Source organism: Colobus angolensis, unplaced genomic scaffold, assembly GCF_000951035.1.
Source record: "Colobus angolensis palliatus isolate OR3802 unplaced genomic scaffold, Cang.pa_1.0 Scaffold14, whole genome shotgun sequence".
Taxonomy (NCBI): domain Eukaryota; kingdom Metazoa; phylum Chordata; class Mammalia; order Primates; family Cercopithecidae; genus Colobus; species Colobus angolensis.
This window is the reverse complement of record NW_012114488.1, coordinates 22,283,291-22,288,501: the sequence shown is the minus strand read 5'-3', so window position 1 is coordinate 22,288,501 and position 5,211 is coordinate 22,283,291. Positions and strand designations below refer to the sequence as shown.

The 5,211-nt window shown below is 38.3% G+C and overlaps 1 protein-coding gene across 4 annotated transcripts in view; it reads right to left on the bottom strand.

The window, feature by feature from the left end:
• The window catches only part of FAM26D (family with sequence similarity 26, member D), a 29,816-nt gene that overhangs the window by 7,607 nt on the left and 16,998 nt on the right, over positions 1-5,211 (bottom strand). The gene's annotated exons all lie outside the window — the stretch shown is intronic.

Sequence of the window (5,211 nt, the reverse complement as noted above, 5' to 3'; positions counted from 1 at the left end):
AGACTCCGTCTCAAAAAAAAAAAAAAAAAGAAAGTAATGGCAAAAACCACAATTACATTTGTGCCAACCTAATATATATTAACAACATGAATGAATTCAGAAATAATTTTCTGGATGAAATAATTCAGGAAAAGTAGTACATAGTGTATGATTCTTTTAATGTAAAATTTTAGGACATGTAAATAATCTATACCGACAGAAAACAGACCAGTGCTTGCCTAGGAAGTCTGGAAGTAGGGATAAGAAGAGAGGGATTACAAAGGAATATGAGAAATATCCCTTTGTAATTCTGGGGTTGTATCAACTTGTGCCGCGGAATTTTAATTTAGGGAGGTGACTGAGTGACAACACAAAGAGACCAATGCCATTTAAATAATTTATTGCCACATAAGATCATGGGGGCACATCAGGTTTGGTCAGGGGACAAGAGGTGGCAGGGAAAGCCTAGCTAGAGCCTCTATTGGGCACTCTGTGGAAAAGGCAAGGGAGGTCAGGGAAGACACTTAGGGTTGGCTGACTTAAACAATTCGGATTGGCCTTGGGGCACAGAGGCTATCCCTACTTGCCTGTGACCTGGCCATAGTTTATCTAAGGGAGGGTAAATATTGGCTTGGTAAATGAAAATTAGATAAGGAAGTGGTTCAGATTATGGGCTTTGATCACAGGGGTGATGTAAGCAACTTGGCCATTATTTGACCTTGTAATTAATGGATGCCAAATAGACAAATACAGAAGCTGAGAAAACACAACTAGAACAGGGATGATGGAAACGTTAATTACATTGATTTATTTGGTGGCTTCGGGGTATAAGTGTAATCACTAAAAGAATAGAAATCCAACGCATAGATCATTCAAAAAAGAGGAAATACAAAGAGAATATTGACAGGAAAGGAGAGAGTAAACAATGGAGAGAGGCTGGTAAAGAGAAAACAGAAAATAATGGTAGAAATGGGACTAAATACATCCATAATCACAACAAAAAAAATTTTTCAACAGCTAACAATTACTGACACTAGTTACTGCTCTAAGAACTTTATGTTATTTAGTTCCTACAATAACCCCATGATGAGATACTAATATCCTCAATGTTTTTACAGATAAGATGACTAAGGTGTGGAGAGATTACCCAGGAAAATTGATGTGGCCCTTCTGCCCATCACACACAGATGAGCGGAAGTGCCAGGATTGGGACTCAGGTGGTCTGACACATGCTTTTAACCACTATTCCAGAGCTAGATTAAACTTACCTACAAAGTCACTGAAAAATAGAGTCACGCTGCTTACAAGTGATACTCTCAAAACTATACCACAATGCTTGAAAATAAAGGTACTGAAATATATATCAATGGGAACAATAATATTAATAGAAGGCAAAACTTAACTAAAAAGTGTCAAAAGGAATAATTTTGGCAATTGTCAACTTGTGTGTCTGTGATTGCATAACTTTGAAATATATAAAGCAATAACTAATCAAATTATAAAGAAAAATTCTTACAATTATGGATATATATGTGTGTGTGTATATATATATGATGGAGTTTCGCTCTTGTCATCCAGGCTGGAGTGCAATGGCACGATCTCGGCTCACTGCAACTTCTGCCTCCCAGGTTCAAGCGATTCTCCTGTTTCAGCCTCCCGAGTAGCTGGGATTACAGGCATGTGCTACCATGCCCAGCTAATTTTTTGTATTTTTAGTAGAAACAGAGTTTCACCATGTTAGCCAGGCTGGTCTCGAACTCCTGACCTCAGGTGATCTGCCCACCTTGGCCTCCCAAAGTGCTGGGATTACAGGCGTGAGTCACCATGTCTGGCTGGAGAGATATTTTTAATATGCTTTTATCAGAAATGAATCAATCAAGTAAATATCAGAAAATATATAAAATGTACAAAGAACAAACTTAGCAAGTTTTGTCTGAGAGTTATATATATATATATAAATAATATATAATGTATTTACATTTCAAAACAGCTAGAAAAGAGGTCTTGAAATGTTCTCAACACATAGAAATGATAAATACTCAAGATGATGGATACCCTAAATGCGCTAACTTGATCATTGTATATTCTATCCATGTACCTCATAAATATCATGTATCAACACAAAAATTTTTAAAAAGCAAAGCCTGAAGTGTATATAGCAACATGTTTAGTAAAGCTTAATAGTAAATACCACATCTTTCCTTAGGCTTATAATTTTATTTTTGTTTTTTACATATATATACATTTTGAGACAGAGTCTCACTCTGTCACCCAGGATGAAGTACAGTGGCACCATCTCAGCTCACTGCAACCTCCGCTTCCCAGGTTCAAGTGATTCCCTTGCCTCAGCCTCCCAAGTAGCTAGGATTACAGGGGCCCTCCACCACGCCTGGCTAATTTTTTTTTGTATTTTTAGTAGAGAAGGGGTTTCGCCATGTTGGCCAGGGTGGTCTTGAACTCCTGACCTCAGATGATCCACCGACCTCGGTCTCCCAAAGCATTGGGATTACAGACATGCACCACCATGTTCGGCCTCCTTATGTTTATAATTTTATATTTAAAAATCAACTTAATTAAAGTATAGATGGTCCCCACCTTACAACTGTGTGAAGGCAATATACATTCAGTAGAAACCCTACATCAAACATGCATACAACCATTCTGTTTTTTTATTGTCAGTTCTGTGTTCAATAAATTACATGAGATATTCAATACTTTATTATGAAATAGGCTTTCTGTTAGATGATTTTGCTCAACTGTAGGCTAATGTAAGTGTTCTGAGCATGTTAAGGAAGGCTAACTTAAGCTATGTTGCTTGGTACATGAGCCATATTAAATGCATTCTGAGTTCTGATTGGTTTATCGAGATATAACCCTATCACAAGTTGAGGAGCATCTGTATGTGGGGAGTAAGGAAGTAGAGAAGGAAACTGTAGACCATTCTTTCAGGGAATTATGTAGGAAAGGATGGAGCATTGATAGATAGATGTCATTATTGGATTGTAAAATTCTTGCTGTAAAGGAGTTTGTAGATGATAAATTCCCAAGTTTTACTATTGCTTACTGTTGAAAGAACTAATCACTTCATCTGCAGTGCCAATGTGTGACTTGTCAATGACTGTGAATGATTACATTCATGAGTAATCAATTTTCTTAGTTCTTTTGTGATGTTATAATACTTCAGACTAGTGAACACCAGAAATTTATTTCTTACAGGTCTGGAGGTTGGGAAGTACAAGATCAAGGTGCTGGCATTGTTTTCTGGCAAGGGCTCTTCTCTGCTTCCAAGATGGCACCTTGCTGCTATATCCTCACATAGCAGAAAAGCAACAAAAGTCTAAGCTATTTCCTTCCAGCCCTTTTATAAGGTACTAATTCATTCGTGAGGGCAGAGCCTTCATGACCTAATCATTTCCCCAAAGGCCCCAACTCTTAAAACTACCACAATGGGCATTAAGTTTAAACACATAAATTTTAGGGACATTCAGACCTTTGTCTTCTCTGATAGTTTGCGGGTGATCATACAACCCACAGATCAGTGGATGTCCTCCTTTATTAGAGCCTTCCCAAGTGTCTACTCTGCTGCCCATGTAGTCCCAAAGGACCAGCCTAGTGGCATAGCTCAATTCACCATTTCCTTGGGTTGGCTGACTGCAGTGCAGTTTGACTAGACTGAAGAATGCGTCTTTCTCCTAACCCCAGTTCCAAATTTAGTCCTAACAAGACTAAAGAACTCTTAGTAAAACACGAAAAACTTTGCTTATGCATTATCTTGAAATAATATCTTGAATAAATATCTTGCCTAGTTGCCTGCCAGGGCAGACATTATAGATCATGTACCTGCTTGAAACATCATCTTTGTGCTTTCTTCTATTTAAGGGAGGAGTACTTTTACATTAAAAAAGGAGTCTGTGGAACACAGGGCTCACTGGCATCCTAAGAGCTGCTGAAGAATAGTAGGCTTCATAGTCTGAAAACCAGTAAACCAGTGTCCCCGGTGATGGTGAGTACAGCTGTGGTCGTGCAGGTTGTGCTTTGTACAGTAGCACCTGGCAGGGTCTCTGCTCCTTCCTCAAGCTCTGTGTCTTGACTGGAAGGTCATGGAGCAGAGGGGAACCATGTCAGTGTGAAATAAAAGCTGGCTTTTTCTAATACACCCAATGACATCCTGAATTCTCCCGATGGCCCTAATGTGACCATACCACAGCCATTAGAGTTTGGTGAAATTGATTCCAGTACTGCCATCACTTCACAGCAAGCACACAGGCCCTTTCTATGTTATTTTCTGCAGTATCTTACTCAGAACTCAGGATTGCCCATGAATTGACCCAGCAACATGCTGTCACTGAACCTTAGTAAGCTTTGTGAGTCGACTCTAAAATAGTTTGCTCTAATGTAATTAGAGTGTGTGCAGTACAAAATATATCTGATTTGGAATCATCGAATTTAGTCCAAATCCCTTCTTGTTGCCAACATCCAGATAACCTTGAACACATTTCTCAACCTCTCTACTTTTAGATTCTTATCCTGTAGAATGGCCACACTTACAGTAATATTTCACAGATTGTATTTGAATTAAAATGAGATAAAGAGAATGAAAACCATGTTGTAAACTGTACATTTGATATATATATAAGTTGTTATTAATCGCTACTAAAAAACTCTCCACCCCTACCCCACAACCAAGTGAAATTAATTTTCCTGAGATCATACTGTCATAGAACATATGCAGTCATGGAAATACCATAGATATTGTAAAATTCCATTCAATTTATCTAACCACAAGAATAACCTATCATAACTAGCTTTTATATAGTGCATTTTAATGTGTTTTATGGCACACCTGTGTCTTTGATTCTCACAATTATTCTGTGAGGTGGGTGATATTGTTGCCGTTTTGCAAATGTGGAAACTGAGCCATAGAGCAATAAAATGGCTTGCGCAAGGCCACACAGTCAATAAATGGCAGGGCTGCAACAGCCTGGGCCTTCCAAGTCCTCCTAGGTCCTTTCAACTACACTACGCTTTTCTGCAAAGTATTCTTGAGTCTGTCCCTTTATAGCAAGAATTTGCCAGAACAAATAGGACGAATGGACTCAAACTATAAGTAGTAGAAAACTGCTTTCCTAAACTGAATTTTCTGCTTCTGTTTCTGGAAAGATTTTGATCTTCCTCTGCACCCTGCAGTTGTCAAGGTGAAAGGATTTTTTATTTGAACTTTAAGTATTTCTG